This window comes from Trachurus trachurus (assembly GCF_905171665.1).
Source record: "Trachurus trachurus genome assembly, chromosome: 4".
Lineage (NCBI taxonomy): Eukaryota > Metazoa > Chordata > Actinopteri > Carangiformes > Carangidae > Trachurus > Trachurus trachurus.
The window spans coordinates 23,326,967-23,348,966 of record NC_139898.1 but is presented as its reverse complement, the minus strand read 5'-3'; positions in this window follow the sequence as shown (position 1 = coordinate 23,348,966).

Below are 22,000 nucleotides of genomic sequence, written 5' to 3'. Positions count from 1 at the left end.
GGGCCCCCTGACCTTTACTGGCTCAGCCAATTAGCTTTTTAAAAAGCTCCTAATGAGAAGAGCTCCTCCTCCCACTATAACACAGTTACACATATTCCCTGCTTTCATAATTGAATCGAATTGAATTAAAACATGTAACCTACATTTAAATATGGATAAATACTAGTACTGTATACACACACTTGTCCTTCTTTTGTAATTCAAAATGCTAACCTTCACATCAAGTATTGGCCTTCGCACTCTCAACTGAGCCTGATCCTCAAGCAAACATACAATGGCAGTGTTTAGCAAGCACACACACACAACCCACTGTTGCTTCAGCAGCACCAGTGTACACCACAAAAAGCTTTTTACAAATGCATACACACAAACGCATGTATTTACACACACATTGCAAAGCATTGCTCGATACAGGCTGAGGCTTGGTACGGCAGACACTGGGGAAACCTTATTAAGGAAGAGAGTAATGTGGTCGCAGCTGAATTAGCAGCCGACAGCAGCAGAGCATCTGTGTGCTGAATGAAGCATAAAGATCTGATGGCTCTGATTTACAGACGAGACTCTGAGCCAGACTGTCAAAAGACGACTGCTGTTGTTTCACCCACTATGTGACTGGTACTACTGATAATTTGGGTGTTTTGTTGATTCCAGAGTATAATTAATTAATGTTTGTTTGTTTTTTTTCATTTGTTTAAACAGTTTATCCTGCAACAATTTAAGAAACACATCTCTGAAATAACCAGAATCAATAATGGTTGCAGTTCATTTTAATCAAAAAGTAACAGCCTTACACAAACTTGTTTGAATTATGCACTTTTAGTTTGGTTGAAATGTGCACAACTTTGCTACATTTAGCCACTGATGCTCTGCTTTTTATAATAAGCCTGAACCAAAAATACTAGTCTTTCTGTCCTTCTGACTGTAAGTGGCGTTACAGCAGTTGAGGCCTGGCTCGCCTGATGCTGTCAACTAGCTACACTGAGCCGTCATAGGCTAATCCCAAAATAAATCAGACCTTAAACATGACCACGTAAAATGTTCCCTAAGCCCTTCTGAATATGTGCTAATAATCAATATTGGTATAGTTACAGTATCAATAGTAGACAGAATAATGATATTACCAGTGTCTTATGTCTGAGTTTTCCTTTTCCAGCTCTGGTGGCATCACAGATCATGTGATCCTGTGCGTAAGATGTTTTTGTTGTCACCATTCAATGTCATTTCATTACATCACCCCTTGGTTCATGTCATTCAGCACCTTTTGCTACATTTCGTATGTATGATTTGTTGTATTATGATGACTGCATGGTAACAGATCACAGGGAAACAAAGGACAGAGACATAATCTCTCGGTAGGTTATAGACCAACCATTTGTTTTCCAGTTTTGCATGCTATAATACAGGTTTTACGATTTTTCAGGCTGCTCATCGAATCTGCATCCTGACCAAAATGCACAGCAATGATTAGCTGCTTAATGTGCTCTTCCTCTTCCCCTCCAGCCATCCTTCCTCTTTGCTCTCCTTATTATCCTCCGTGTAGCTCAGCTCAATTTGCAGCAAGCTTTTTATTTGGTGTACTCTTGGATTTTCATAGGTTACTTTTGTGTTTATCTGCCTGGTTTGACATGGTGAATGTTTTCTTCGGCTTTTTTTTTTTTTTTGGATGTTGGTGAGTCCATGTGTGCTTTCTAATAAGTTGTGTTGGATTCTTGGAGGTTTGTGTGTGAACACCAGCCATGTACTGTATGTGTGAATTCATATGGCTGTGTGTAAATGAGGATGTATTAAGTCACACTCATCTGCTGAGAGATAATTTCTTAGGAGAGAGGCGCTTTTATTTTTATCCCTGTGTCAAAATTCTTATCTGCTGTATTAATTTTAGGACAACTTGAAGAAGAGTGGAGAGAAGCTCCACTCTTTGCCTCTGGTTGCAAGTATCAGAGAAACCAGTGCTCCTAATGAAGCTTTTCCACTCTGCACACATCTTCAATCATCTTTACGTGTACTAGAGTTTGTCTTGTTGATATTCTTCTGGTATTGTCAGAACAAGATTAACTGTGTAGCCTGCAATGGCAGCAACAGTCTTAGAGGGCTGTTCTATCTATCTATCTATCTATCTATCTATCTATCTATCTATCTATCTATCTATCTATCTATCTATCTATCTATCTATCTATCTATCTATCTATCTATCTATCTATCTATCTATCTATCTATCTATCTATCTATCTATCTATCTATCTATCTATCTATCTATCTATCTATCTATCTAGTTTCTGCAGTAGATTAGTTAGTGCTGTTAATGTTGAGTTCACGATATCCTAAATGTACTGCTAGCGGTATCATATAGTAGCAGCTTGTAGCAACATGTAGTTTTTTTTTTTTTTTACATTGTGCTTTGATACAAAAGAAGGGCCTCCATCCTTCCAGCTGTGCCTCCTGCCAGTCTTAAGCGTGAGAATTTATCACTCTCTGACTTAATGGATGCCTTGAAGAGACCCTGGGGGGCAGACAAGAGCTGCCTGTGGGAAGGACAGAAGGATGGAGGGAGAGAAGAGAGATGAGTGAAGACTGATGTTTGATGCTCCCTCTTATGACCGCACTTTCTTGTGGTTTCCCAGTTAAAATTTTTGGTTTGTAAAGTGACTGCCTTCAACCCCCCCCCCCCCCGAAAAACAAACCTGGTTTCATCCTAGATCAGAGAAGCATTTCAGAAAACATTGGACTTACACACTGTTGTCAGAAAAGGCAGATGCCACTACAACACCAGTAACCAGTAGTAGCAGAAATCATTTAGCTGCAGTGGAGAGAGACAGCTTTTCAGTGAATTAGAACAATAACCCTGTGAAAAGCTACACGTTTCAATGTCTCTGTAAAGTCATACCTTCTTTATAAAATGTATTCATTTATCACAACCTGAATAGCGTCTTGTCTTAGCCGACCTCCAGTAACTTAACTTCTTCACTTCTTAACTTCTAGATCTTCTAGGTCTACAATATTTAATGATAATAATAATAATAATGGTTTGGATTTATGTAGATCTTTTCATGATACCCTTAGCGCTGCCTATGTGCACCAAATGGCCCCTCCCACCACAACCAAACATTTATACACATTCATTCACATTCACATTGGGTAAGGTGTCTTGCCCAAGGACACTACAACAGTAAAATAGTATTCTGTTTACACCAAACGCTGATCCTAACACAACTTTTGCATGCATATCGAATTTGGGGATCTTGTATTGGGCTGTTTTGCAGTAATGAAAAGAGCTACTTTCAGCTGCATGGGTAGTTTGTGGAAATAGAGTTGGTTAAAAAAAACAACAACAACAAAAGTCTTCCTTTCTCACCCATTCACCCTATTCAAGCCAGTACTCATCCTGCTACACTTGTCCTTTTCTCCACCTGCATGCAGATGTGGCCAGTGTTGTCTGCCAGCAGCGTCCAGCTGCAGCCGAGCTCCAGGCGTAGTTTATATGCGATGGCACACACTGACAATTCCATTAAACCATATTTATGGCAGCCACAAATAATCGATATGCAGATATGCCAGGCTGTCCGCATTCACAGAATTGTCTTTGGTCCAGCAATGCAATGCATCAAACTGCCATGCTCGGTGACAGCAGAGACAATATGCACCATCACTGGGTATTGTTTGTCCCCATAGACCTCTCTAACTCTCCCTCTCTCTCTTTCTCATATCCTGTTCTCCTTCCTCCATCGTCTTTTGCTCACCCCATCCTCCCTTCTGCCATCCTCCTCTACTTGAACCCAAACATAAGTCTGTGCTGAACATCATGTATTCTGCAAAAGATTATAAAATATATTGATTACACAACAAGTTAGAAAGATATACTATATTGTGGAGGTTCCTGTACAGTGTGTTTGCCCTTTATTAAGTACTGTGAATCTCTGTAGTTAAACCCTCTTTTCTCACTCCATATGCAGTCCCTGTGGTGCCTTAGACAGGATTTATAGAACAAAAGACGGTCAGCTGTATGACATATCTGGGAAGAGCAGGCTTGCACTCATCCATATAGACAACGTCACAAACAGGCCGGCATTGCTCTGCCTTCCACGAGCCTTAGAGCTGCAACTGTCAGCAGTGGGACCTGGCAAACCTTCAGTGTGGACATTCGTGGAAGGACACATCACTGTTCAACACGACTGTTGTGTAGTGTTAAAGGAATAGGGAGAGCGGGGGGAGACAGAACGTTGACACTACATGATTATTCATGATCTCAGATTACATTCAGTGATAACATGTTTAAATGCTCGGTTTTAGTCTACAGCATCTACATTTAAGATCATTCTTCTGGCAGAGGAACAACAATGAGGTTTGGGGAACAAACACTTCTATAAATGTGTTGGTTATCACGGATGTTTGATGAGAGCAAGCTCTAACATGAAAGTTGCATTTTTTTTGCAGCTGAATGTTGTCATTGGACATTGATTGTGAGCTGCCCGCCATGATTGAGTGGCTTCAGAGTTCAGAGTATCTTCACAAGTGGGTAAGGTGAGAAGACCAGAGGCAGCAGGGGCTTTTAAACACAACATGAGTTTTAGTTGCTGAGCATCTTAACTAAGCCCTGGATGGGATCTTTAAGGAACATGGAGTTGAACGACCTTGTATTCAAGCCCTATTCCCCTGACTGTGTCACATTTAAATACAGTCTCCTTGGCACCAAACTCCTCCAAGCAAGGTCAAGAATTATTCTAATCAGGTCCAGTCCAAAATGTCCTAATGCAGGGACGTTCTGACTTCAGGTTTAATTATCGTGTATTCATGTTCAACTATGGAGGACTCGCTCTACGTAGAGGACAAGTTCTAATGAAAATGATTTCTTCCCACCTTTGTTATTGGTGTGCTGCCGTTGTGTCCTGGACCCACAATGGAGGAGAAAATAGATGAGTGGATCACTGGAGGGACTTTGTAATCAATGAAATAATTAATTAATTACATGGCCTGAGTGTGAATAATATGAGCAAGTGCTAGTTCCTGTCTGTACTCTGTGACTGATAGTACAGTAGTATACGCTCCACTCATTTATTGTGATTTGAAAAGTTGCATACCTGCACTTGAGTTAGCATAGATGGACGTTGATGCTAACAACCGTTGTGTAATCGAACTGAAACTGATGTTGTCTGTCTGTGGTTAAATGATGAAACGTTGTGTTTAGAGAAAGCAGCAGTGAATGAGGAGCAGCAGGTCACCTGATGAATGGATTCACTTTCAGCCGGCGGCGTAATGCTTAGTCATGATCAATCATCACCCATGTGCCTCTCCTCTTCTTCTCACCTCCTCTCCTCTTCTATTTCACCCTCTTCACTCCTCCTTCGACATCCTCCTCTCAGTTCCTTCTCTTCCTGTCAAGCTCTCTTTTCTTTTCTCTCTCTTCTTTGTCCTTCTTTGCCCCCTATTTTTGTCATTCGCTTCTTCCCCCGCACCCCACCACCCCCCTACTTCTCTTTGCTTCCTCTGTCCTCTTCTCCGTGTCCGGATTTATCTTTGCAGGGACAGAGTAAATTAAAATGTCACCAGTAATCATTGTGTTTACAAAGTTATATTTGAAAGTCACATTGACCATCTGTACCATCTAAGTCCCACCAGATACAGTAACTGGTGTTACATAGAGACTTATTTTTCACAGTATCACTTTTGCTTAGTGTTAGTTTTATCTGATCAGACTGAAGCTCACCAAGGAGGAGCAAGACGTGAAAGAGAAGGGACATGTTCTGCTCTTCTAGTGAAGCAAAGTGCTAGGCAGCTCTGTGATGAACAGAGAGAGTGAATGCTTGTCGACACCTTTCTGGGGGAGTTAGAAGCATGGGGAAGTAGGATTTCAAATTAGGAGAAAACAATCACAAACGGTATTTCAAAAGGTTTGAATCCCTTAACAGGACTAATGTGTTCTGCCATTGAGCTGGGAGGAGGTGCAGGCACAGCTACAGTACACCATCAGGGTGGATTGGAGGTGAGTTGCTACTGGAGAGTGATGGAACAGGCCGCAACGAGCTGGTTAGCATTGTAAGGAAGAAGGAAGAAAAGAAGTAGATAGGAAGAAGAGTCAACGATTGCATTGCTGTCCATGGCTGGAGACAATTCATGGTGAGTAAATATATAGACATAACATTTGATGCTGCACTGATATTTCTTCAAAGACCAAGCCTAAATTTAAACAATCTTTATTGTAGCCTTCTGTGATTTTAATGTGATATCAGGTGATTGACAGGTCTGTAATGTTTTGACAGTCGAAAAGCAGCTTGGTTAACACAAAGAGTAAAGCAGCACTAAGTGATCTGAACATTTTGTGTTGTGCTTTTCGTTGCAGATGAGAAACTTTAACAAAAAATACTGTATCTTAAAACTGTGTTTGCAAAGAAAACATCAACATGCAAACTGATCTCCATTCATATTGGTGTGGACGTGGCCTGAGAGACAACAGTCGGCTCACTAAAATACCAGGGATGGGCAAGTGCAGATAAGAATCAAGTCAGAGCTGCCTCCCAGCACAGGAAATAGCATTAGCTTTGTTGTCACACACACACACACGCTCATGCAGTGACCTCTTACTCCCCAGGTTGCCATAGAGATATTGCTCCATCTTTACACTCTCCCAAACGACTGCTCACATGAGGGCAAGTGGCGTGTACAGTACTGTATGTGCTTCGATCATTTTTCCGTGTTCATTTATGTGTGACCCACCTGTCAATCAAACAGTGTGGGAGGGAATTTAGATTTTATTTTGAAGTAGTTTGGGGAGGTTTGTGATACATTTTTAAAGTGTCCTTCATGGGAACAGTATCTCCCGTTCACCCGTCCCCATATTGAACTTGACTGCAAGACTCAAACCTCTGGCAGAAGCTCACCACTGTAATGGATTGCTTGTCTGGCCGACCAATCAATGAATTCCAACAAGCCAATGTTTCACTACTCATCTGCTTGGAGCACTGATTGAAACAAATGGTTAAAATCAAAGTCATTAATACTCATCACAAACTGTTAGCCTGTCTGCTGACATGTCAAACCACCACATCAGCCCCTAGCTCACAACCTTTCGTTAAACACAGGGATATTATATTAGCTTTAATATTACAGTAAATTCAGTTATTGAGATCTTTGACCCTTGAACTTGAGCCTGAGCTCTGTGCCAGTCTGACTAAAATGTAATACTGTCCGGACGCGGTGCTGCAGGCAAAGAGGAAAAGTCACTGTTGACTGACCTAGCAATTTGAGGCTCAGATCTAGTGTCACACCTGGGCAGTTCACTGCACCTCCCCCAGAGTCAGTACCATCAGTTAAATCAAACACACCCACATAACATGGGCAATAGCTCTGCTCCAGCTGATTCTGCAGTATGGATGCTGCTCTCATGCTCTCATGAAGGGGAGGGGGTTTTATTCTTTTTTTTTTTTTGGTAAAAGTCTTAATGCATTCTGTTTTTCCCCCAGATATGTAAAAACCCCTCATTGAAAAAAATTATAATAATTATCTTTATTTGTTTGAGCATATTTAATTTATTGATAATATAGGCTACTGAGCTCAGCTTTCTGAGAAGAGCAATGAGCAGTAAGTGCATCATGTAAAGTGTCACACCATCTCTGCTTTCTGTACCTGCAGAGAGTTTTGTTAAACTGACAGTGTACAATACGTAGACCAGACCAACAGCACTCCCTGAGCTCCTATGGATCAGGATCTTTGACCCTTTTGCAGCAGCATCGTATTTAGTGTCCAGTCATAAAAGTAGTAGTATCAATCCACTCTCAGCAAGAAAGAGAGGAGGTGTTTCTCTCTAAATGTTGAACTATTCTGTTTCTCATCGACCTGGTCTGTGTCTATACTTTGGGTTATCCAGGAGTAAAATGGTTTTCTGCAGCAGTGAAGGCAGTTTTCTAACCGACTGAACACACACATGACGTATATGGAGCCGTTTGGGACCAGCAGCTTCATCACTGATCTGTAGCTGTAGCTCACAAACCAAAGCTGCTTGTTCAGGGAAACATAGATAGATACAGTAGATAGATAGATAGATAGATACAGTAGATAGATAGATAGATAGATAGATAGATAGATAGATAGATAGATAGATAGATAGATAGATAGATAGATAGATAGATAGATAGATAGATAGATAGATACTCTGTCACTGCTATATGTGATGTATACCACGCTGTGGTAAAACAGTGGCAAAGCGCTGTGTTGATGATGTGATGATCCAAGCACGCATGTAAATGAACTTACTTAAATACTTGCTGTGCTTTGACTTTAGGCACAGAGTTCCTAAAGAGGAATATAGAGCAGGTTTCAGCCCGTCTGGTAATCCTCAGGGTCGAGATCCCTGAAAGTGGAACCACTTTGTTACAGTACAGTCTTCTGTCTCCTCTCTTCACCTGACTGTCTCTGTTGGAGCTTTTGAGATATCGTAGCCAGAGTTGTTGTTGTTGTGTGTGTGTGTGTGTGTGTGTGTGTGTGTGTGTGTGTGTGGACCTCCACATCGAACTCCCTGACCTACTCCATCTCCACCCTCACCCTCTTCCTCCTCTCAACTGTCCCAGTGGTCTGATTCATCTGTGTGTCTCACTTCTTTTGTGGAGCGGCACAGCCGTTCGGTCCAGCCAGGCCTTCCCCCTTCCCTTCCCCACTCTGTCAATATTTTTTTTTTGCGTGGACTTGGTTGCAACAGTAAGTAGATTAAGGGACCAGTGATTGAGGGCAAATCAATTACTGTAGCTCAGTGGTCTGTGTTTGAGAAGGGGGGGGGGGTTGGAGTATGGGGTAAAGGGGTTGGGTTGCTGTACTGTTGCATTTATTTACTGTGCTCATGATGCAACCACATTACCCAGTCTCCTTCTCTAATGGGAGCATCCTGAAGCAACCACCACTGTAATATTAGAGTTACTTAGTATCTGTAGTGGTCAGTGACTATGTGCACAAGCTTGCTCTATTATCTGCATATATTCCTAATATAATGCACATTTGGAGATTAGTGTATTCAACACTGGGTGGTCTGAAGTGTCAGTGACATGCCTTTCCTTTAAAACAACTATGTTTCTACATCTACCCCTATTTTTTTTTTTATAGTGTTCTTCTGAAAGCAATCATAATAGGTCCTTTGCCAGGGCAGGGAGTGTGTGTGTGTGTGTGTGTGTGTGTGTGTGTGTGTGTGTGTGTGTGTGTGTGTGTGTGTGTGTGTGTGTGTGTGTGTGTGTGTGTGTGTGTGTGTGTGTGTGTGTGTGTGTGTGTGTGTGTGTGTGTGTGTGTGTGTGTGTGCCATTCGGGGCGGCTCCTCTCCTCCCCCCCAGTCCGCCCAGCAGCGGACGCCGTCATTCCGCCTCCTCGACTCCTCACTTGTTGGATGTGTTCCGTTTTGCATCTCTGTGATTTCACGCTTCCTCTCGGTTGTTCCGCTCCCTCGGTGTCCCGGGAAAAAAAACACGACTGAGTGTGAAGGTTAACGCGATTTCACAGGTTACTTGCGCGTAAAAAAGAAGAAGAAGAAGAAGGAAAAAAAGAAAAAGAAAAAACGCCGTCCTTCACCTGTGTGTGCGCGTTTGCTCCCGTTGTCGCACCGTGACTATGCTCCGTGTCGCCGTGCGCTCTGCCTGCTGTCCCTCTGACCTCTAGTCCTGCTGGTGGTCCCACGCCGGGAGCGTTGGGGGGTTTGGGGGGTCCCTCTCTCTCTGTCTCTGTCTCTGGCGGCGCTGTGCGCTCTGGACTCGGGCTCATCCTTGGAGAAGTTCCGCCGCAGTCCCATGCACAGCGCTCCTCTTCCTCTGCCTCTGCTCTCCTCTTGCTGCGATAGTCAGAATCATGCTGGTGGCTTTTCATGGTCCAACTCCACAGGATTAGCCCCGAGTTGGACAAACGGACCATGTAACCAGATCAGGTATGTGATGAACTGCACTGATGAACTAAGGCAGGTGAGATAACATGTTGTATTTGTTTCCTGCTGCGAGGAGGTGTCCAGTTACTGACACTCAAATGGCAGAGGTTTATATCTGGAAACATGTCTCTGACTCGGACCCTTTGGTCAAAATGCCACTCAGAAACGTGTTACTCCAGATGTCTTTTCACTTTGAACCCAATGAGAAATGTGTGTTGCTGCCAGAGGAGATGGAGTGAGAGTGGAGCAGCTCAGCTGGAGCTGTGGTCTTGGGGTATTTTGGCATTTTGCTGTGGCTGTGATGATCTGTCTGGTCTGTGTGGCGTCCTCCTGCGGCTGCTGCTGCTGGCATTTGACTGCATCATTTCAAATAGAAGAGATGGTTATTAGTAGATTAAGGCCTATTTATTTGTTTATTTTTTAAAGCATTTAACATTTTGGACAGAGAGAGGGCACAAGGTCAAGGGCCGGTGAGTCAGAGAGGTTCTTGTGACTGTAGAGAAGAGAGGGGAGAGGGCTGCAGCGTCTCAGAAGGTGCTCTTTGGATGAGATGGGGTATGGAGACCAACTTGAAAAAACAGAAATCCAAGGCAACTCTTCTGGATTTAATATTTAAAAAGTCTTTATTAAAAGAATGGCTATATGGTTCTTGGGACTTTTGGTGTTTCGAAAGGTTTGATTCAAAGTGTCTCACTGTATTTTACACCTGATAATGTGACATTTACCATGTTAATGTTGAATACTGACCAAACAAAAAGATTCCGCTACTGTTTATTTAAGTTTAACATATCACATATAAGAGGACACACTTTTAGGTGTATTATTTTATTAAATAGCAGTTTATATCTATTAGAACCTTATAATATTGATCTGTCGATATTTCGCCCAACCACTCTTCTATTTTTTGTTGGATGCAAGGAGCTGTTTTATACACACAGTGGATATTCTTGAGTCAAAGAAAAAAGAAAAAAAGAAAACATTTGTTTTATTTTTGTGGCAAAACTGTATGAGGTGGTGTTATTGCATCTTTTTTTGTCTTTGTTTGTCTGCAATGAAGCTGGAGAGTAAAAATCTGCATTGCTTTAGGGCTTCAAAATGAAAGTCTTGTAGGACAGAATGTTTTCTTTTAACTGAGCCCTTTGTACAACTAGTGTTTTCCTCATGGGCAACTATGTTCATATTAAACAAAAAAAAAAGAGAGAAAGGAAATCACTGCCAGGTTAAATATTCCCTCACTATGTGCACACGTCAGCTAAAGTACAGTATGAGAAGTGCATTGATTTCCCACATCAACAACCAGCAGCAGCAGGTGCCGCGCTGCTCTGACCCATTTCTCACAGAGGAGGCTATGACTAAATAACTGTAGAGCAGCCTCTGTATATCCTCCTGTCTCCACCCCGCCATGAACACACACAGTGTACATGCACACACACACACACTACACACACTTCTTAATTCCTCCACCTCCAGCGCCTATGATACAACAGGAAGTGGGCTGATTTCCCAAAGGAGTCTGCAGTCAGGGGCTGTCACAGCAAACACAGCGGCAACAGACAAAATGTATTTAATACACAGGTTGTATAATGGCGCTCTGTGCCAACAGATCAAAACACTGTGAGAAAATACAACCAGCTGCTTTGCAACATTTGGCCTGTCAGCGTTAAGTTGTTCTGTAAGAGCCTCTCTGGCTGGAAAACTAAATATTTGATCGTCCTCAGTTAATTTAGGAAACAGTTAGCCTAAGTGGCCTTATTAACCCTGACAAATCGCTGCTGGGAGACCACTTCTGTTGTCAGTGCTGGTGATACAGACAGGATTGACATTATTTGAGCTGATTACCCCCTTTTTTAAGAACTGCTGGACAAACTCACTGACTGGAGTCACTGTTTGACCTGATCTCAGCGATACATTAACTACATAGCCTCTTATTACCCCGCTGGTGTTGTTATGCATCGGAAAAGTTGCCAGTTTGATACTGCAACACCACTGTCTCTGTGTGTAGTAGCCACTGTGTGCTGGCCTTGTGTAAACTTCTGTATTTTAAAAGTTTTATCCAACATATGAAGTATCTGACTCATGAAAAATACATGAGAGAAACCATCACTGAAGAGCAAAGCAGGCTGGTCAAAATTAAGCTGCCCTGTCGAGCACATGTTTGATGTTAAGCGTGACCAACAATCTTGCATCATGTCCACACATGACTCATCTGCAGGTTAGTGGGATTTGTTGTGACACCGCTAACCTGGTGTAGTGTAATTAAAATAAAGCCTTTGCTGCCAAAAGAGAGTCCTGTCATTACAGACTTAAGCCTGCTCTGGGTTGTGTGGAATTTAAATGAGCCTTTTTTTAATCCAAGTAAAGCCACTGGTAGTGAAGGAAAATCCTGTGCGACATAGATTTTGTCTCTCTTGCTCTTACTGTACTCAGCCTACGCTCACTTCCTCCTGCTGACACTCCACTCAGTGTATTTTCTGGGACAACATGCACAGAGTCGTGTTTTCAGGTTGTGATAGTGGTGTACATGTATGAATGTGTGTGTGTGTGAGTGTGGGTGTATGGGTGGGTGTGGAGGATCTCAAGCTACCCAGAGATGGAGAAAGTGTTTCAGTGTTTCAGGAGAGGTGTGTGTGAATTATTGAAAAGCCCTCAAGGTTCTGGCTGCAGGATCGTTTTTTGATGCTGTACAGTTGCAGGTCAGGTTTACTGTAGTCACACATTAAAGGTGAGACAAGATGTGTCCAAACTGCACTGACTGCAGACTTAGCAGGACGAGAAACTCCAGCATTAAACTGCAGCTGTAGTCCAACAGTCGGACCTCCAACTCATTTTCAGGTTCAAAATCAAGGTCCAAGAACAGCCAGCTGCTAAATTGTTCTCCACTTGGAGGCTGGTGTCTGACAGGAGTGTGAGAGGACAAGGCACTTTTAACCCATGGATGTTTGAACATTTCTTCCACTGATAATGGCTCACCCAGTGCAGTCAGTGTCAATAAAGCCTTCCTACACAGGCTCAATTTCCTCATCTGTCTGAACCTGGCAAATATTCGTAAATGACACCCAAAAAATACCTTGATGCAACTTTTAAAGAGGAATAATACATTTTTTATTAATTATACAGCTTTGGAGTAATTATGATGGTTAAATAAATGACTTGTAACTTGTTGAGGGAGAATGGAGGCTCTCTGCCTTCGGTGGCAACACAATAGGCCTCGTAACCCATAATCTCTTGTTTATTGTAGACTACACAAATATAAACATGGTAACGTGTATATAACATTATCCACTGCTCCATCAATTACTTTCTTGCTGGCTTCATTGTAAACAAATGCACATGGCCGGAAGTAGGGTTAGCAAAACAGCGACTTGCATAGTTCCCCTTTAAGGGAGCTATTTGTGAAGTATTGCTAAGCCAAAGTTAGCATTGGCAGCTTTTTACCTACCAGTCTTACCGGTTTGGCATCAGAATCAGTCACTCATCACAAGCTGCAGCGTTAACTCATGACTGTCTTGTCACAAATCACTGCAGCACCGCATCGCATCTCAGGTGTATATAACCTCTTGTATTATAAAGGGGCCTCCTGCTCCCAGCAGTAAACTAAATTAGTCCACTTCTATTCAGACCAAATCTGAGCACAGATTTTTACAGATTTTGCTTTGATGATTCAGAAATAAACCTCTGTATAAAACAGAAACTGTAATGTCCAGCAGGTGGTCAATGCACCTCTCCTGCTATCTGCCCTGAAAAAATAACTTCCTATTTGTTCAGATGCTTTGGAGAAGAAGAGAAAAGTGAAGCCTCTCTCCTCGTGACCAATAATAAGAACATGGGAAGAAAAAGCAGGAAGTGGTAGATGTGGTGTTGATTGACTGCTACTCCAAACCTCCTGTGTTTTGTGGCTGCATTACATGACTCATTCTACTGAACGACAGCGGCAACACAAGATGCTCATACAGATACAGGAGCTCAGTAAGGTCGGTATTTAAAGAGGAACTATGCAAGATTTTCACCTTAATTAAACAGGTTCGGAGTAATTGTGATGGGTTACATTACTTGTTACAGTGAGGATGGAGGCTCTCTGCCTTCCACATAGCGTCTCTTGGCCAAAACCAACCTCGCAAGATGAGTGCCTCCGACCTGGTGTCCCTGATCTTGTCTTGCAAGAAACATGGACTGCTTTTTGGCACTACGACACACCTGGTAATCTCTAATCTCTTGTCAACGTTACCCACCCTGGTAGACATCGCTCCATGGATTGTCTTCTCGCCTGTTGGCTTTGTTGAATGCACATGGCCAGGTGGGGAGGGAGGATGGTTCGCTGTGAGTTTTTACGACAGTTATGCACTCTGTAGGGGGAGCTCTGTAGAGAAAAAAGTGACCAAAACAACGAAAAAACGACCAGACTTACATAGTTCTTACATTAAAGCAGAAATAAGCGATCCGGTGGTTTTGGCTAACTTCTTGTCAGCCGATGGAGTTAGCAGCCCCCGCCCTCGTCATGGATCTATTGGTCCTCGTCCCTACGTCACCACATTCACACGCATCCCTTGGCTGCACACACAGAGAGAACCGCCCCTTTATGCCGTTCTCTCTTCTCTAAAGGTTGTAGGATACAAGGAAAGTTTTCTCCTCGGCTTACAGCAGAGCAGAGTGACTGACAGACCCGTGTTTCGGACCAAACACTCTATATAAGTGATTGCTGTCGGAAGATATAATTATTTAAGACTTATATTAACACAAATATTCCGCTTACTTCTGCTTCAACTACCATTTTAACAAAGATTTTCCAAGTTTGAATCTATATGAACAGCAAGAAAACACAGAGGTTTACATTTTCTGTTAATTCCCCTGTTGGCTCGTGATTGTGAGTAGATATCGTTTGTTTTTAGGTATGTAGAGCTGGGTTGACAACTCTCTCCTTGGCATTGTGGAAGGTGATGTGCGGCATGTGGATGAAGCGTGGCCAGGCTGGGTGAGGATGAGGCCGCTGAGAGGAAGGCTCGCTGGCAGAGCCGGAGGCCTCTGGAACAGAAACGCTGTTATCTGCAAACGTAGCTCTACTGCTGCTGGCTGATGATTCTATGGTGACTCATCAAAAAAAAAAAAAAAAACACGCACACAGACACACATACAGTATACACCCATAACACACTTCAGACACACTGCCAGACAAACATACGCAACACACACCCACCCTTAAAATGACATCATGATCTGTGGCATTTACCTACTCGCACACAGTTAGATGCGCGCCCTCAGACACAACCACAAACAAACACACACTGTGAACACACCCTGCTGTTTGCTACCGTAAGTGTGAATAATATTTCCCCCAATAATCTGTCACTTAAAGTGTTGTGATATGAATCTTAGCTCTGGAGCACAGACTTCCTGCTATAGACACTGGTAATAAAATTATGTTTCTCATTATGTAACAAAAACATTAAGTTAAATGTGTCAAAAGCATAAATGGGACACTTAGTTAAAGTCCTAGTTAAAAGAATTAACTTTCCCTTCTGTAATGAAAATAGTATATAAGAAAAAACTTCTGGAGCTGGAGATCAATGATACTTATTCACCTCTCATGACCTTGTTGCTTTTATTTTTAAATCACCTCTTGCTGAGAAAACACTCTCTTACTGTTGTGTTCATGCACAAGCCTCCTTTTTTTTTTTTTTTTTTTTTTACCCTAAACCATCTTCTAATCATGAAATTTCAGCCTTTGTCGTCACCATCCACCAGCTCCATGGCTTGTTTTATTCATCATTATTTGAACTTGTCCTGTAGCAGCCCTCTTACGCAAGCAAAGCAGCGCTTGAAGCTTCAATGCAACATTTACACTTGCAGTTAGCATTTTCCAATATGATTTGTACCCAGATTGAGCTGCAGTAAGGGAAAAAAAGGGTCAGAGGTCACATGATCCAGATAATATTGCTGGTAATATGTGCAAAAAAAATACATTTTCACCATGAATAAAACATTTTTCCATAGCTGAGAGTTGACCGCAATCCTGCTGATGTCAAGACCTGGAAATTATTAATACTGTTAATATATTATATGAGCGCTTTCATTCGCTCCTGTCTGACCCCTTCAGTTTTCACATGCATAATTCTTATCTCACTTGACTTAAAATGTCTATAAATGTCTGTTAGTATAGGTTATAACTTGCTACATTTGTGCACTTTACATTTTTCAAAATATTTGTAAGCAGCTTGAATATCTATCTGTATAGGCGGACTCCTAAACATTTTCTAAAATATCTCTTGAATAAGTATCCTAAGATATCTATTGGATAACTAATGCTGCAGTCATAATAGCTTTACATTATGTGGGACAAGTAAATGCTTTTAGATACCAGAACCAGTAGATTCAAGTTTTTTCATTCATATGCAACTTTCTGACGTCACTGCATGTAGATATGAGAGAAAACACAAATGACTTTGAACCATGAGAAGCTACACCCCCTTTATCTTAAACTGATTAATCCCATTAGTTCATGCTGTTCATGTGGAGGTTCTCATGTACTTGAGATGTAATGGGTGTATGAAGAGGTTGTAGGATTTCTGCTGAGCCCGCTATCTCTTTTATCTGCCCCCCTGCTGCTTTCATTATTCTGGGGATTTAAACCATTTTTTCCCAAGTCGTGTCTCTTTTATTTCCTATGGCACCGAAAAAACAGACCTTGTTTTTGGTGAAAGACTGGAGACGTACTGTACTGTATGCAACAGGTTGTGTCTTTGAAACCTCCGTTGGTTGTCGGCATGTCTGTAAATCGAACATGTCAGAGTTTCACGGATCGGTGGGTTATTGCAGTAACTTGATCAACAATTAGAAGAGAGCCTCAGCCTAACTAAAGCGGAGAGATGAGAGGAGATGGGACTTGCTGTTTGTCCTGGAAGCGTTTCCTCCTCAGTGTGTCTCCCCGGCTGCTGCCAGGATGGCACAGTGGATTCAGTTACAGTTCTGTAAGCGGAAGGTCATAGGTAAAATTTTTTGCTCAGCAATGTGTTGAAATAGCCCCCGAGCATCACACTGAAATTAATCGCTTCTCATTCAATGTCAGGCCGACAGTTTTCAGGCCGGTTTATTTCTAATTTATTCATTTTAATGGCTGAGGGAAAGGGGTGGCGAAGGCTTGACTGGTGGTGTGACGGCTTTACACACTCAGTGTTGACAGGCCGATCATGGCTGCTCTGTTTTATATTTCAGCCTCACCTCAGCCCACTGACCTTGATGTCAGTAAAGTATTAAATGCGTAAGAAAAGTAGAAATACAGTAAAGTTTATTTGATCCCTGGAGGACTTAGCTGTGACAATCCACTTCCAATGAATTCGAAATGTTGGTCACAGTGGTTAAATGCATCAGTCCCAAGGAAACAGGCTAATTATATGAATTTGTCATGGGAAAACAGGGACGTCCCAGGAGACATTGAACGCCTCCTCGAACCTGAACCTTTGTGCTCTTGAGCAAGACAACTCTGCAGGCCGGCCTTTCTCCTGTGTGTCCCGCCATCTGTGGCTGCGCTCCCTCACTTCACTAACTGTCACAGATAAAATGTCCATGTGAATGTATGCTAATGTAATATTCGTGGTACATTACTCCCTCAAAGATAGGACCATTTCATTTCCTTTTATGAGACTGTCGTGCTGACCAGCAGAATGGAGGTACAGTAATTACAGCTTCCTCTATACTGGGGGTGCATTCAGCGAGGCTGCACCGCTGCCAAGTGTGAAAGAGAAGCTGGCATATCGCAGGACAGCAGGGGAGGAGCTGAGCAGCTATAATGAAACCTCTGCAATCCTCGTAAAGCAGAAGGACGCGGAGCTGCAGGCATGTTTAATGTCAGGTCCATTTCCTGCTGAAGTTCTCCTCTGTGAATCTGTCTGAACTGGACATAAATTAACCACTAGACAATCAATTCAAGCCTTCTCGTTTGAAGTGCGAGTCAGTATCCCTGTGGTTAGAACTGTTCCCTCTAAGAATCTTAACTTTGATTGTGAGTGAATGTTAAATATCTTCATGTCCAAGATGTCTGCAAGTCACCCACAACCATGTCCAGATCGTTTCCTACATGCAAATAGGCAGATGACCTCAGTTTCGATTTTCCTGTGCATTATTCGTAGCAGGCTGTGAATATGTTTCTGTACTTGCACTGGAAAAGTGACAGAATGAAGTTAAGAGTTGAAAAAGTAATTGTGCAGAAAGAAGAAAAGCTGATTTTCCGTGTCCCACAAAGTAATGCAATGAGAAGTGATGGAGCTACTCACAGCTTGAAAAAGGTGCTCCAGAAAGATCTTGAAAAACCTTAACAGAAGTATTAGTAAGTAAATAAGTAACATTAAACAGTATTAAAGGAGACATATTATGCCCCCTTTCCACAAATTAAAATAGTTCCCAGGTGTCTTAAAGACATATCTGTGACATGCTTTGGTCAAAATACCCCAAGGATCAAACATCACAGCTCTTTTCATGGTGTTATGCAAATTTGAAAGCTTTTTTTTTGTTTGTTTGTTTTTTTGAGGGGAGCAACATAGCCAGACAATGTTTAAGACAATATAGACAAAACCAGACACGTATAGACCAAAACATACAAACAAAAAAGAAAAATTTGAAACCTAGTTACATCACTGGAAGACAACTGAGGGAACAGCTCATAAAACCATGTGGATTTCATAGGGAGCCTGCACATTGTTTTTGTCAATTCTCACATTTTGGGGGCTGGAAGGCAAGACAAACATGTTAAAGAGCCTTCAAAAAGTGATATTTCCATAATATATAATAATATATTTAAGCAATATATCACGACAGGCCGTGGTATATGCGTCGGGCCGAAGAACGTATATGTTGTAGACTCACTGCAAAACAAAGATTGGTATAACGTATACATGGTATGCAGTCTCTGAGTTCAGCGATGCCTACATAGTACTGTATGGTAGACATTGATTCATTTCATGTGTTGATAATGTTTGCAGCAGATCAGTGAGCAGCTCTCTGGGGTTTAACTTCTGTCCTCAGTGTGTGATGTTGTTCTCTGTGCAGGTCGTGTTTGAAATGATGTTGCTTCTACTGTTACAGATGACCGCATTGGATAAAAGCATACAATAAGATTTTGGTAGCTTAACGTGATACTACAAGTAACACACTGCTGTTACTGATCTGTAATTTGTTTAATCTCACTTTCCAAGCTTTGGGGTTGCAGTGCTGGATAGCTGTTATATAGTTAAGCCTGTTTTTTTTTCTCTCTCTTTTGGGGGGATGTGACTCTGCTGCGACGCCAGAGGGCCCGTGTGAAAATGTTTTGGTTTTTTTTTGCGAGTAATGAAGATGTCTTTGTTTCCTTTACACAAAAGAGGAATAAACAACAGAGAAAAAACATCGGTCCCAGCATTGGCCAACGGCCAAATTGTTATTTTAAACATTGCTATCGGTATCGGCCCAGAATTTCACAATCAATACTTTCCTAATTTAGAGAATGGAGATATTCAAGATGGCACCGATTGTCACTGTAAACAGATGTTGGCCCTGTTTGAACCAAACAACAGGCAGCAGTGAAGCAGCTTTATCTTCCATGTTTGCCGAGTGTCACCGCAGACAGCTGTGTTTATATTAGTTTAATAAGTAAGTGTGTTTTATTTATTTATATTCCACACAGAGAGAACTGTTCCACTGCTCCAGTGCTGAACCTACAGTCTAGCAGATGCATCAGGGCAGCAGCTGTGGGTTGGATTCACTCTGTGCAGAGTTAGGTCAGACTTGCATGTTGTAGTTTATGATCTGTCTGCCGCAGGCTTTTTGGACACACTCTGCTTTTTAATAGATGCAGCAGAAAGCCCTCCCAGACACGAGTGGTGCTTTCACTGATGTGATCTAAGTTGACAGATTTCAAGATTTCAAGAAAAATTTTAATCATTATGTGCTGTTGTAACAGAAGTTGAACATATCTGCACTTGTGCCATGTAAGTTGCTTGACCCCACTCTGATACCAACAACAGCCATTCATTACGATGATTTCCTTTGTAGAAGTTGTAGCCTTGGTCACAATGGCAGTACAGTTGTCATAGTTGCATGGCTGTAAGAGTTGTGAAGTAAAAGTGCTGGAGAATCATAGAGAGCAGAAGTCAGATGGGAGACCCATAGCCATCCAACTGGCCTGGATATCTGGTGATAGTCGTTTATAGAGAGGGAGGAAATTGAATTTGACGTGTGTATAAAAATTACAGATGGACCGTGAGTAATGAATCTTTCACTTTCCATGTGAGTAAAGGTATTCACCACATCTCCAGTCACAGCGAGTGTGTAGAAAGGCTGAATCAGGAGCTGGCAGGCTGGAGTACAGTAGCTGCATAACAGCATAATGTACACCAGTTATAAATCTGCCAGCAGTATATACGGCATCAGAACATGGTCCAGATTGGACGGAGAGAAAGACTCAGACGGTGCTCCAACTCTCTGTCGTCCTATCTCTCTCCATCTTCACACGGACCACGCTGTTTTACCACCTGTATTGATCATGTGCTTTTATAGGGCCAAGAGGATCATTCTTGGGAGTGGTTCTCTACATTCATTGCATTCTTTGCCCCAAATGACCTCGAGCAAAATCAAGTAATTGAACTAAAATGTTCAGTGTCATCAATCTCTGCCTACTGGGCCGTAACTGCTGCGACAGCTTAAGAGGGAAGATGGGATAACGGTTGGTTGAGTTCCTGTGGATCCCTCAGTACATGAAGGTTGTCAAGGTCACATGTATGTGCTCGCCTCCAGAAAGTTAATGTACTTATTCTATTAAAGACTTGTAGCTGTAAAATAGTGGAAGAAACGGTTTGTCATTCCATAATCAATTTTATCGCTGTGCCGCTGGCATAAGATCAAAAAGATGAGAGTAACGTCAGTGTGTGAGATCTCATCTTTTTCATATTTATTTGCTCCTTTGCTGGGTGTTTCCTGGTCGGACTAAAAGTAGCACAAGGACTTTTGTGATCAAAGATGAGTGGATTTATTTTGTAAAGAACATTTTTCAGTCATGCAACAAAGTGTGAACATTTATTCATGCTCTTGTTAAGCGTGCCTCGGCATATACAGTTTTTGATTGGACAGCAGTAACGTGGTAAATATTAATATTTAAGTGGTAATAATGGACAGAATGCAAAGTATACCCACTATTATACCCACAGCCCTTAATACAATGCTCTAGAGAAGCTAAATGAAAAAACAACAACAACATTGTATGCACATACAGTGTATCCATAATATTTATGGTCACACACTCTTAACTACTGTTTTGGGAAGTTTAAATTGAAGGTGGAAGAACAGGTGGAGGAGGGAGTGTCAAGCTCCCCCAGCTTTAAATGGTATTTAAATCGTGCCCACAACATAAAAGTAAAATTGCCATGAAATTTAGTTTTTTCCCCAGAGGATGAATACCCCTGTCTTTGGTTTAATCCGGGGACTTTTCATCTAGTATCACACTTGCAGTTTGATAAAACCCATTGATTGAGATCTAACTTTTCACAATTTATCACAAAAACTAAATGAACTGATTTCATGAAAGTTGGACCAGACTTTCACGCTCCCCAGATGAGGAAGCCTACAGACTTTGGTGATCATGTGACAACGTTTCCTGCATGACATGAAATTGACATTTTTGTGGATTTGGATTGAAATGTCTCAACAATTATTGGTTGCCCTGCCATGAAACTGGAAAGGAACACTTGTTATCCTGTTAGGATGATGTGTTATAATAACTTTAATAATGTAAACACATTTCCTCTAGTGCCATTGTCATCTTAAAATTTCAATTCATCCAGCCCTTTGCTCTACAACCAAGACCACCCATTCCCATCAGCTTTAGCTGTACAGTACTGTACTTTGTGTTCAGTGCTACTGTAATATTAGGATTAAAGACACTAACCTGACTCTCAAGCATTTTCTCTCAGCTTTCTCTACTCTTCATAGAGCTGCAGGCAGACTTGACAAGACTTGTCTCCAGCGAAATATACGTCATAACATCAGTGTTAATGAATTAAAAGTGCAAAGTGCATTTCCCCATGGGTTAACAGTTGGAGCAGCATGACTGTACAACCACTAAACATGAGTGAGATTGACAGGCTGCTGCTGTCA